This window comes from Tyto alba, unplaced genomic scaffold, assembly GCF_018691265.1.
Source record: "Tyto alba isolate M040663 unplaced genomic scaffold, T.alba_DEE_v4.0 Super-Scaffold_48, whole genome shotgun sequence".
Classification (NCBI taxonomy): domain Eukaryota; kingdom Metazoa; phylum Chordata; class Aves; order Strigiformes; family Tytonidae; genus Tyto; species Tyto alba.
In genome coordinates, this window is record NW_024881324.1 from 21,043,285 (window position 1) to 21,055,967 (window position 12,683).

Below are 12,683 nucleotides of genomic sequence, written 5' to 3' on the forward strand. Positions count from 1 at the left end.
TGAGTGCAGTGTTCTTCAGAGAGATTACGTGAAGTCCCAAAAGTGTTACCACTGCACTGATCTGGTGTTGCCCCAATATGCATTAGCAACAATTCTCTTGGTAGTTAATGTAGTTATTCTGCTTATTGCTCTGCATTTAACTCTTCACATTTTCTGCAGATTACTTTGTTGCATAACATAGGCATACATTATGCCTATGTTTAAGCATTTAAATGGAAAGAAAACTGCCATAAGCAGCACTGTTTACATTAGTAATCTTGTCTTTCTGTCCTAAGCCATTTCATCAAATATGTAAAATGATTTGTCTGACCAGCTAAATGTGAGGTACCTCTGTTGTCCCTAGCAGCATTCTATGGAGGAATTGTTATTACACACAGTGACGTTATATATCTTGCATGCTTAAGAGTTTGCAGGATAGTACTCTTACTATTCACCAGACTCTTGCATCAATGAATAAAGAGAAGGTTGGTTAGAAGAAATAAATCTTGCATTAATTGTATTCCCTGAATATTCTTCCTGGTAAAAGTTACTATTTTTTTTTCCCACAATAACAGGGAAAATTTGTAAAAACAGCTTGACTTTGAAGACAAAGCCAAATGTAGGCCTAAATTCCTAGATATGGATATTAAGTGTCTTGATTGTAAATACAGGGGGAACTGTCTATGAGATTGTAATATTAATGTCGCTTTTGTTCTGATGAGAGGGAAATTAAAATCTTGTATGCGGCCACATTTCATTTCATTTCATAAGAATTCCTAATGACTATATATATTGACTCTAGACTTCTTCCTTTTTCCTTTACCTTTTTCTTAAAATAAGTATTTATAATATTATGATAGGACAAGTTTTGCTACTTTTTAAAAATGTAAAATCATGTCAGAGTGAGTGTGTTATTTAAGGTCTGTTCCTATGATCTAAGGAAAGATTTAGTGTTTAATGAATAGTGGCTGTTAGTCCACAAGTGATGTTTTAAAAGATAAAATATATTGCTTCGTATTACAAAGATTTTCAATTCTTGTGTCTTATATTTTGAAGTTATTGCTAAACGTTTTTGTTTCCCTTTTCCAAGTTTATTTTGTAGCAGAAAATACAGCTGATTGCTTGTACTGAGAAATGTTTCTAGTGAGATCTTAAAGTCTTCTCTGAAGGGGGTTAGGATTCTTTCAGAGATCACTTGTTGCTTTATTTCTCTCATCCATCTTGTTTAGGCATCTTGACGTTTTACAGTGCATTGTTTTTTACACACCCTAATTTGAGGCTTTTAACCTGATCCTAGAAAGAATATTTTTCACTGAAGAGGGAAAAAAAACTACTTGCTTTTGATCAATCTCTAGGCCACCTGCCTTAATGGTACATGCACAACTGCTGTGCCATACTTCTGTTCAAGTCTGTGTCCAAAGACAATGCCACATAGACTTACTTGTTTTTTTTAAAACTGACACTTTTTTATTGGTGCTTATTAATGAAAAGACAAGGTGACCTTATTATTTTCTTTCTTTTAATTTTTTTTTTTTTTTCTGTTTTGGGACTGGGGCTAGAGATAATTGGCATACTTCTTAACAGTCTCTAAAGACCAATTAACAACAGGGAGCCATGTACTCTGCCAGTCTGAGTTTCAATTAATTGTCTGTTCCAGGAAGAGCTAAACTAACACACAGCTATTGAACAGCAGTTACACTATTGATATAGCTGAGTCCACTGCTGAAGACAAAGACTCTTCCTTCACAACAGATGGCCTAATGCTCTGGCAATTAATACATTTTTATGACTTTTAAATCTTTCTGACCTTTTGCTTTTCTCTGTCTGAATTAGTAGGGTGCAGTTTTATTAGTGAAGTGGAAGTTTAAGGACACATTAATGTGACATCTTTTCAGGAACTCCCTTCTACTCTTTTTTTAAATGTTAAATGTATTCTGTTGATAAGAATTAACAGACCAGATTTAATCAGGCAGGACTGCAATGTATTAATTCTGATTGTAGGGAAGGTGATGATTTCTGGTGAGATCCTGTTACTATAGCTGGGCTGCCAAGGTAGTTAGGGATTAGAGAATAGTAATAAGAAGAATTAATAAGAACTCAGTGGCCAGGATACATTTAGTGGAATTCAGTACTTTTATCCTAACTCATCCTGTCCTACAGCTGTATCTTTAAAACTTAATTTTCAAAAAACCATAAACTAAAGAATCAAATCAACATGGCATAGACTGCCATATAAATATTCTCTTTCATATTAGAGAAGTATCCACAAATTTTGGTTAATTAATAAAATAAGCTGAAATCTAAGAAAATGTAGTCAACCTAACATTATCATAAATCTTTCAAGTATTAAAAAATGTAGCAGTTTCCCTAATTGACTTCTTTCCTCCCCAAAAATATCATCGATATGAAGTTAAATTAACAATAATGATAATAATAATAATGACTACTAAAAAAGGAAATTAATATATCTCTCTCAGGCATACTTTATCTTGAGTCAGTTTTTCAAACATGGCTAGATAAATTTAGGTATCTTGCCATTTTTTTTCCTAGCTCTTAATAGAAACACAATGAGGTTCTGAAATAATAATCACCCATAAGTCTAGTAAAAAAATGTAGAAATTATAAGTGCTTGGTATTCATGAAAAACAAACTCACATCTAAAATCATGGAAAAAAGATGAAATATATAAATTATTAGGGGCCTAGCACACACTGACAATGTTTTTAAGCATTACTTAATTACTTACTCCTCTATTTTTAATAGAATAAGGATTGTATTATTTGTGTATGCATTTGCTTTTTCTGCAGGATGCAGTATTTCAATAGATCATTACATTACCTTTTTTCCCTATTTCTATCTAATGTACATCATCCAAACAATGAACTCACTTTAAAGAAAACAAGTAGTACTCACAGTTGATTTTATTTATAGATTACATCAATGTTTTTAGTCTGCTTAAACCTATATTTGTACTGTAATAACATAAATGATGAAGGCAAACCCCTTTCATTTAAAATCCATCTATTTTTTGTGTTTCTCCCCAAATATCTAAGTATTAAGATGATCTGTAATGATTTTTCTATATTAATACACAAAAATTTTTATATTATCTTGACTACAGATAACTTCAATGATACATACTTATTAATAATAACAATGGTAACACTCAGAAAATCTATAATATTTTTTTGTTCCATAAAATATGAATTAAAGTTAAAAAATAAACATACTTAAAAAAAACCAACACATTCTTACAAATTAAGATATTATTTCTTCACAAATTTGTGAAAAATCTTTAAAAAATAGCAATACTGAACTGTTAAATTAAACCTCTGTCATCGATACCAGCTTCTTGGGGATGCCATAGATACATGTTTCAGAAATCAGTAGATAATTACACAACTGAGTCAAGCTCCTAGTTAAGGCAGTTGTAAGTTTGGGAATTACTCAACTGACCAAATTTACATGTGCTCACTGAAAGCCACTGACTTTATTGATTACATCTTTATTGGCCAATGAAAGTTTCCACACCTAATTTACATTCAAAGGCTTGAATGCCTAAATATGTGTGTCAAAAAAAGGATTTACTTTCCATTTGTAATGGTATCTAGAAGTAAAATTCTGCTCCTGTTCATGGAAAATTTTGAAATATCTAATTTTATTCTGATTTTTAAATACTGAAATACTGCATGTAATAGAACAATTCTCTTCTTGATGTATCACAGTTACGGTCTCAGTTCTATATTCGTATTGTTCATCATGTTATTTTTGTTATTAATTGCTACTATTGTACTGTGCAAAATAATTTTTAAAATACACTAAATTAAAAGCAGTGGTGATTTAACATGTCTAGGCAGGCATGAATTCTGATTGACCAAGTTTTAGCATAAAATCAATCTGAAAAATTGTCTATATGTAATGACAAATGTAAACACCTTCTAAAATGTTGAACTATATCTTATAATAGAATTTCTTAATAAATAGGCTGCTCTTACTATAAGCTGAATTTACAGTCCCATGGTCTAACTGACCTTTCTTGGGAATTCTCCCAGGAGTTTTAAAAAAATGAAATCACTGGACTCTAGTTCTGAGAAATGCTCATTATTTTGGTACTTCCTAGGTATCTTCCTTGATGTACTCATCTTCCAAGGTCTTTCTTGTGAGAACTTTTCAGTGTACAGACAAGAATCTAGTGAGATTTTTTTCAGAGGAAAATAAAACAGAAAAGAGAATAGGACTCCACTCTCCATCTTTGTAAGATGGACAATGTGACCTGAGAGTCTAAGTATTTTTTTTTCTATTGAAGGCCAGATTATTAAATGCCAAGGAATTGATACTTCCACATTGTCTGTGAAAAATGTGGACACTGCTTATTATTTGCAGGTGATCTAAAACAAAAAAAAAAAAAAAAAAAAAAAAGAAAAATTCTAAAATTGGCTAAAGTAACTGTATTGTTCTATTTGTATTTTGTTGGGCATACATTAGGTCCCTTAGTTCCCAAGCAGGCCTTTTCCAAGGTAATTCACAGTTCATAACCTGAAAAGAAATGCCAGATGAAGGATACTGGCACCCTTTTTCAGTATAGGAACAGATAAACTATGTCTAAGAGATAAATGGAACGCTCACCAAGCAAACAGCACCATAGATTTATGCCTACAGTTAGAAAATGGGGTATATTTGGAACTGAATGGGGTTGGTTGATTGTCTTCAGAAACTTCAAGTACTCTGTAAAGTTTATAGTTATTCCTCCTTGTCAAAAATGTGTTTGTTTTTTTTTTGTTTATTTTTTTTTTTCAGCACACAGCTTTATAAGTTAACCTAACATTTTTAATATCTTATCCATGTGAACAAACTTTTCACTTATTTGGATAAGATTTCTTTGTTCTTCTGTCTGTCCAAATGTGTGGGTCTTGATGTGGTTGAATTTTTTCTATTATTTTTTTCTTCAGCATTCTTAGGTAAGGAACCTGTAAACAGGTAGAAAATTTTGTCTTTCAAGTAGTGTTTGTCAGTACTTTCCATGAGTCTGTAGAGACAAAATTATTCACAACTAAGTCTTTTACCTGCTTCTTACAAAGTTACTTCTAATCTTGGGTTTTATCTTTCATATATATGGATTGGGGGATTTATGAGCATGTGAGAAACCAGGAAATACGCATTTTACTTTCCATTTAGGTCTTTACTCTTCATAGCAAGTGATTATTGAACTGAAGAAATCAGTTTTTATTAATAGCTTGGTTGTAATTTTATGGCTCACAAAGCACCCCAAGCTGAACAGCACTCTAGAATGATATCCTCTGTTTATCCAGGTATAAGTACAGGATCATTAAATCCATGGTTTCATCACCACTATTCAGTGAAACTCCAGCTCCATTTAGGTGTATGATACCTTTGGGACAGAAAGTGTATAACAATCCTTAAAGATAGTTCAGGGTATGTGAAGTTCTAGCTCTATAGGGCTTGGTTGATATGGTTTTATAGGATTTTATCTTCTTTCTGTCTTTCTTTCTTCCTTCCTCTCCTTTCACCCTTGCCCTTTTTCTTACCCTTCCCTTTCCACCCTAAAACAAACTCCATCTTACAAAGAAATTTGCACCATTCCCTGCTGGGTGTGCTGCTCGACAGCAGGCTCAACAGGAGTCAGCAGCGAGCCCTGGCAGGCAAGAGGGCAAACTGCATCCTGGGGTGCATCAACCACAGCATAACCCACTGGTCAAAAGAGGAGGTTGTCCTGCTATATTCAGCGTTGGTGCGGCCTCACCTTGAGTGCTGTGTGCAGTTCTGGGCCCCACAATTAAAGAAGGATGTGAAGGTCCCTGGACGTGTCCAGAGGAAGGCAGCAAAGCTGGTGACAGGGCTGGAAAAAACATCTTGTGAGGAGTGGCTAAGGACTTTGGGTTTGTCTAGTGTGGAGAAAAGGAGGCTGAGGGGTGACCTCATTGCTCTCTACAGCTTCCTGAGGAGGGGAAGGGGAGAGGGAGGCGCTGAGCTCTTCCCCCTGGGATGCAGTGACAGGACACATGGGAATGGTTCAAAGCTGCTCCAGAGGAGGTTTAGACTCGACATTAGGGAGCATTTCTTTACTGAGAGGGTGGTCAAGCACTGGAACAGGCTTCCTGGAGAGGTGGTCAATGCCCCAAGCCTGTCAGTGTTGAAGAGGCATTTGGACAAGGCCCTTAATAATATGTTTTAACTTTTGGTCAGCCCTGAAGTGGTCAGGCAGTTGGACTAGATGATCATTGTAGATTGATTCCAACTCAAATTATTCCTCTTCTCTCTTCTCCTCTCTCCTCCTCTCTCCTCTCTCCTCTCTCCTCTCTCCTCTCTCCTCTCTCCTCTCTCCTCTCTCCTCTCTCCTCTCTCCTCTCTCCTCTCTCCTCTCTCCTCTCTCCTCTCCCCTCTCCCCTCTCCCCTCTCTCCTCTCTCCTCTCTCCTCTCTCCTCTCTCCTCTCTCCTCTCTCCTCTCTCCTCTCTCCTCTCTCCTCTCTCCTCTCTCCTCTCTCCTCTCTCCTCTCTCCTCTCTCCTCTCTCCTCTCTCCTCTCTCCTCTCTCCTCTCTCCTCTCTCCTCTCTCCTCTCTCCTCTCTCCTCTCTCCTCTCTCCTCTCTCCTCTCCTCTCCTCTCCTCTCCTCTCCTCTCCTCTCCTCTCCTCTCCTCTCCTCTCCTCTCCTCTCCTCTCCTCTCCTCTCCTCTCCTCTCCTCTCCTCTCCTCTCCTCTCCTCTCCTCTCCTCTCCTCTCCTCTCCTCTCCTCTCCTCTCCTCTCCTCTCCTCTCCTCTCCTCTCCTCTCCTCTCCCCGCCATGTGTTATTTTTGTAGGGCACTGCATTTGCAAAAAACTATTATCAGGTAATTAATTATGTATGCAAAAACATTTTCCCTGGAAATACAAGGTAATGGTTCAAACAAGTGCTTTTAAGTAATGGTGAGCAAAATATGAACTTCGGAGGAATCTGAATATCCCAGTCTTGAATTTGTTCCTACTCCAGTATTGTTTTTGAAGCTGCATGTTTTGAGCTTTAAAAATGTTAAGACCAAGATAAGCTCAAGTATTCAAAGGCTACATCTGTTCAAAGCCTACAGATGGTCTTTTGTGTTATCTCTGGGCTCTGTATAATTATATGTGACACTGCTTCTCAGGGAGGTGTTGCAGTGTACAGATACATTACAATTGGAATATTCCAAGGGGTTTTCCTTAATACTTATTATTATTTATTCCTCAGTGTATGCGCCATAACCTCAAGAGCAAAGATTAAGTTCTTGGACATTGATTTGTACTTGTTGCAGAATCCCTGCAGCTGAGAAAATCTATATTGTTAGGTTAAAAAATACTGAAAAGCTTTTCTTCTCTTTCTGCATATTTTAATAGAGAAAAAAGAGATGTTTTAAGTTTTTCAAACCATGCTACAGGAAATTATCTTTTTGATATTTGCAAAAAATGCGTAAGATAAATATTAACCATGTGCTTTCTAGTAACATCAACACAAACCTCTTGGTTCAGGTTAGCTTCTTTAGCAGACTTTCAAGTTTATCTCTTCAGTGAGCATTCCTTCTTTCTGCCTTCTCAAACAATCTAGCAGTCTTAGAAATGCTTACTCTGTTTGTCTGCAGAATCTCCCTGGTTTGCCTCACAGAATAAAGATAAAAGGGTTAAATACAGCAATGTGAATGTGAAGTTGGTTGAAGAAGTGTGTGGAATTTCTTATGGATGAGATATACACCTGAGTATTGAAACAAAAAGGAAGAGAACTATCTTGAATTATTTATTCTCCTAGATTCCAACAGCTCTTTTCTCAAAAAAGCACTTTTCTGTTGAATAAATAACCAATTCCCAAAGGTATCCCTGCTATAGTTGAATCTTATTAATCCTAATATGAAGGACAGGGAGATGTTCTTTTAAGCAATCAAAATACCATGCAGTATACAAGGGAAGAGAAAAGTGGCAATAATGTAGACAATTGTTATAGGGGGAAAAAAAAGCTGCGGTATGTTGTTTAAAGTATATTAGACTTTTAAACTTTCAAATCTCTAGATGAATAGCTTGAATATTGCTAGTTTTTCTATTTTTTAATAAATCTTTGTACTACGAAGTATATGAAACTGTTGTTGTATAAATTCAATTCTGTAGTAACTAGTAAACATTTGTCTGTATCGTTAATTACAAGAATAAGTAATGACAGGACAATTATATAACTGCTTGTGTTTTCTGAAACAGAGCCTTGCAAATAAATGTATAATCTCCTGCAGGTCTGTTCTTTTCATCCATCACATTCTCAGTACCTCTTGACACGAAGAGTTATCTGCATGCATCAGGATGGGAACTGAGCAGGTTTTATGGTCATTAGTTATAAAGCTTGTTGCAACTTCATCTGTAACCACTAAGCAGACTTTTGCCCACCTAAATTATAGGAAAAGCAAATATTGGCCAAATCATGATTTTCTTGCTGTTTTCTGCTGAGTTTTTATTTAGTCCTTACGAAGCACCCCTTTTGTGAATTCAGATTTCCTAGTCATATTTTAGAGAAATTTGGCTGTATTGGAGGTATGCATAGTATTCATTGAAGTAGAATTGGAATCATGATCTTACTTATTTAAGTGTAAACCTTTTCAACAGTCTGTATTCATCAAAATCATCATTAGCATAGCTTTTCTTAATTCTAGCAACTTCAGTGATATCCTGGATATTCAGAGACCAAATAATAATTGAGCCTTTCCAGTTCATCATCTTCTGTGGAAATATTTTGAACTGAATATTTTTTTCTTTTAGTTTTGTCATTAGAACCATTACAGTTTAATGAAAAAAAAAAACCAAACCAAAAACAAAAACAAAAAAACCCCACCCAAACCCATTTGCTGCAGTTTTTCAGTTCATCCTTAACTGCATTTACCTCTCAGAATGTGAATCATCATAATGCCTTTTTATGTTAAGCAACTGATAGTATTAAAGGAAACCCCTCCATGTATACCTAGTAAGTATATTTATTTTTCATATTACTATGAAACTGTGCAGTTAACAGGGGAAATGCTGACTTAAGTTAAATGACTTTTGCAGTATGAACTTCCTTTTGGTAAAAAGCCAGATTTTTCAAAGATTAAGATTTTGAAAGAATCATGCAGCATTTTGACTCAAAGTACATAGTGCTTTTGAGAATGGTGCTTTATCCTATTAATTTCTGTTTTACATGTGTTTCTGTAGACCTGCATAAACTTTTACAGGATTTAGGCCTCATTGGCAGCCATCCACAATGCAGCAGCTCTCTCTCCCTTCCCCTCCGGCAATGAGAAGGGACAGAGAGCCAGGCTTGGGGTTCAAGATAGGACTGGGATGGGGAAAAATCCCCCTTTTATGATCACGAGCAAAAGGCAGAGTCGTTAGGGGAAGAAAAAAAAGAACATACATTTATTACAGACACTAACAACACGTAACAGAGTAGGACAGTGAGAAGCATTGCCACATCCTGAGAACACCTTCCCCCCACCCCTCCCTTCTTCCTGGGCTCAGTTCTGCTCCCGATATCTCTACCTCCTCCCCCAGTGGCGCAGGGGCAGGGAATGGGGGGTGCATTCAGCGCTGCCACTTTCTTCATCTTCGGTGGGGGGAGTGTCCGGAACTTGTTCCTCCTGCTCCATCGTGGTCCCCCTCTCACAGGAGACAGTCCTCCACAAACTTTCTCCGACTTGAATTCCTCCCATGGGCCGCAGCGTTCCCCACACTGCTCCGTCATGGGTCACTAACTTCCTCCGACTGGATTCTCTCCCACGGCTGCAGCCCTTTCCAAGCTGCTCCGGCGTGGGACTGCCGCACATGCTGCAATCCTCCCAGCACTGAATTACAGCAGCGGGGCTACCTTTTCCGACGAGACCCCGGACTTCTTTGGGCACAGAACCTTGATTAGTCGAGCAGGAGCAACAGGCCACAAATCAATCTCTGCTCCACTGTAGATCTTCATGAGTGGCAGGGGGGGGCCGCCCTGCCGTCTCACCACAGGATACAGGGGGGTCTCCTCTCCGGCACACCTCCCCCCTCCTTTCTTCCTCCATTCCTCCACTGACCTTGGTGTTCATGCAGCTGCAGCAACTCCTCCTCACCAGTCCCACTGCTCCTCACCACGTCCCTTCTTAAATACGTTATCGCAGAGGTGCAGCCGATTGGCTCAATTTCCCAAACAGAAGTGGAGCTGATGTGGAGCTGGGGGAGCTTCGAGAAGCTTCTCACAGGGGGCCGCCCCGATAGCCACCTCCCCTGCCACCAAAAAACTCCACCACTCACTCAACCCAGGACAGGGACTTAAAAGTAGTATTGGCTTTTGGAATTAGGCTGCATGAATATTGCTGTTGTTTTTCTTTACTTCAAATAAACAAACTTCCATAACAAAAAGCAGTATTACTACCTGATGAATTACTAATAACTGCAGAGAGAAAATATACTCACTTAAAATGTCATCCAGGCAGTTTTAAAGTATGTTAGAAGAAGATAAAACAAACAAACAAATAACAGAGAAAAAACAAATACATAAAGCATAATCTTTGCAAACACTGACTCTTGAATACTATTTCTGACATTTATTGAATATGGAAACTCAACTGTCAGTAAAAGTCAAAGCAGCAAGCAAAAGCATTTTAATTTTATCCCACTTCCCTTGAGAAGAGAGTATCTTCAATGGAAAATGATAGAATCAGATCAGATTTTTAGTAGCACTGATGGTATGTGTACATAATTGTTTCTCTTGCTTGCTTTTCTGTTGATTTGAGCTAGAAGCTTGAACTTTGTAGGCTTACCTCATGGAAGCAATTTATTCAACTGACATCTTTTAACCAATTATTTTAATATGTTTTAAATGGTACTATGCTAAAAGACAAATAGAAAATAAAATCAAATGCTGCTGTCTGATTTCCTATAGATACATTGCATCAGTTCTCTAAGAATGTAGTTTGTTTTCAAAATAACGATTTCCAGATAAATATGCTTAAGTGTGTTGAATTTTCACCCTAAGAACCACTTGTCTTCCTGTACAGTAGCTGAGACCAACAGAAGAATACCATTTCCAGATGATCTTCAAGTTATGCGGGACAACCTTGTTTCTCCTTGAGTGTTCTTTGCAAACAAGCAAAAAATCAAGATAAAGCTATAGTCTTAAAATTGAGGAACTGTCAGTCATCATGATTAGCCAGTTAAAGCTGAATCTTTCTAGTAGTTTGATGAGTTAAACAAATATCCAGTGCTCATATCACATATTAGCGTAAACAAAATTAGACTACTCAGTATCTTACCTGAAAAAATGTTGACCATATTCACAATCGTGGAAAAATAACACTTTCTGCAGAAATACCTAGGAAAAGGAAGATATGCACAAAACATAAAAATACCTGAAATGGTCTGCAGAAACACCTTTACAGAAGTATTTCATACCTTTATTGACTGTCTGGAACAGAGAATAAACAGTTTATCAATTAAATCTGCATAGGGTCATCAACTTACTAGGGTGGAATCATCAGCATTAGTCAAGAAGGACAAATAGAAAACTAAAGGGTATTCAAACATGGACAAAAACAAGATGAAAGTCATCCTGGGGAGAGAAGTAGTTAATATAACCAAGGAAAACAAACCAGCATGCTCACTGTCAGCTGGAAGACTGTAACACTGGAAAGAACAAGGCTCACTGTCATCACAGGGGACAGCTACATTATCATGAGCACATCATGAAAAAGCAACAGAAAGATTAATGCAATGTTGGGCTTTTTGGACAGCAACAACATTAGTAATGACAATAATAGACCCTTAGAAATGTGGTCCAAGTGTGACCACATCCTGCTATGTTACCTGGATTGATTAGAATTATTTATGCGGTTATTATAACATGGTTCAATGCAATAATAAGGAAAGAAACAAATAAAGGTAAAAGATAGGCATTCAATTGCAAACATAATTGTTACTCTGCTTAAATACAAGCTTTTTTTTTTTCCAGAAGTAATAAAATATGTGTCCCTTTATAGCTTAAAGACTGCAAACCTTAAAATATCTATGGAGCTCAATCCTACTCAGCATCCCTGAAAAGGACTATTTAGTGGATGCTTTCCATTTTGGATCTCTATGTTTGTAGAAAGATGATACAGTTACTTTTGTAGTGCATACTTAAAATGCATCTTCATTCTGTATGCCCGTATCTGTGAAACAGATAGGTTTACAGCATCAGAAGTATTTTTCCCATATTACTATGCCATCACAACTACCATAGAAATCACTCGATGTACCAAGCAGGTTGTTGTTCTAAAGACAAAGATTAGAGATTGGCACAGTGACATATTGTCCCAACCCAGAAAAGTCCAGTCAGGGGAGATTCGTTGTTATTCCCAGAGTGAGATTAAGACCAAATGAGGTCAAATGCCATAAAGAAAATAAGTTTATTAGTTACATCAATATTTGCATAGATGCAAGAAAGAGAGAGAGAGAGAGAGAAGGGAGAGGAAAAAAAAAAAATGAAAGTAAAGATGCAATAGCTACCACCACGTAGCTGTGGCGTCCTGTCGGTCTGAATCAGCTTCTTGTCGGGTGGGGAATTCTGTTTGATTCTGGTCGCCACGGCTCTTATATTGAGGTGTCGTCACTCCTCCTGAGGATTGATTGGCATATCCTAAAAACTTGTCTGTTCTCCCTCACCCATCACTCAGTGGTGGTGCACATGCCCAATACTGCCTCTATGGGGGGA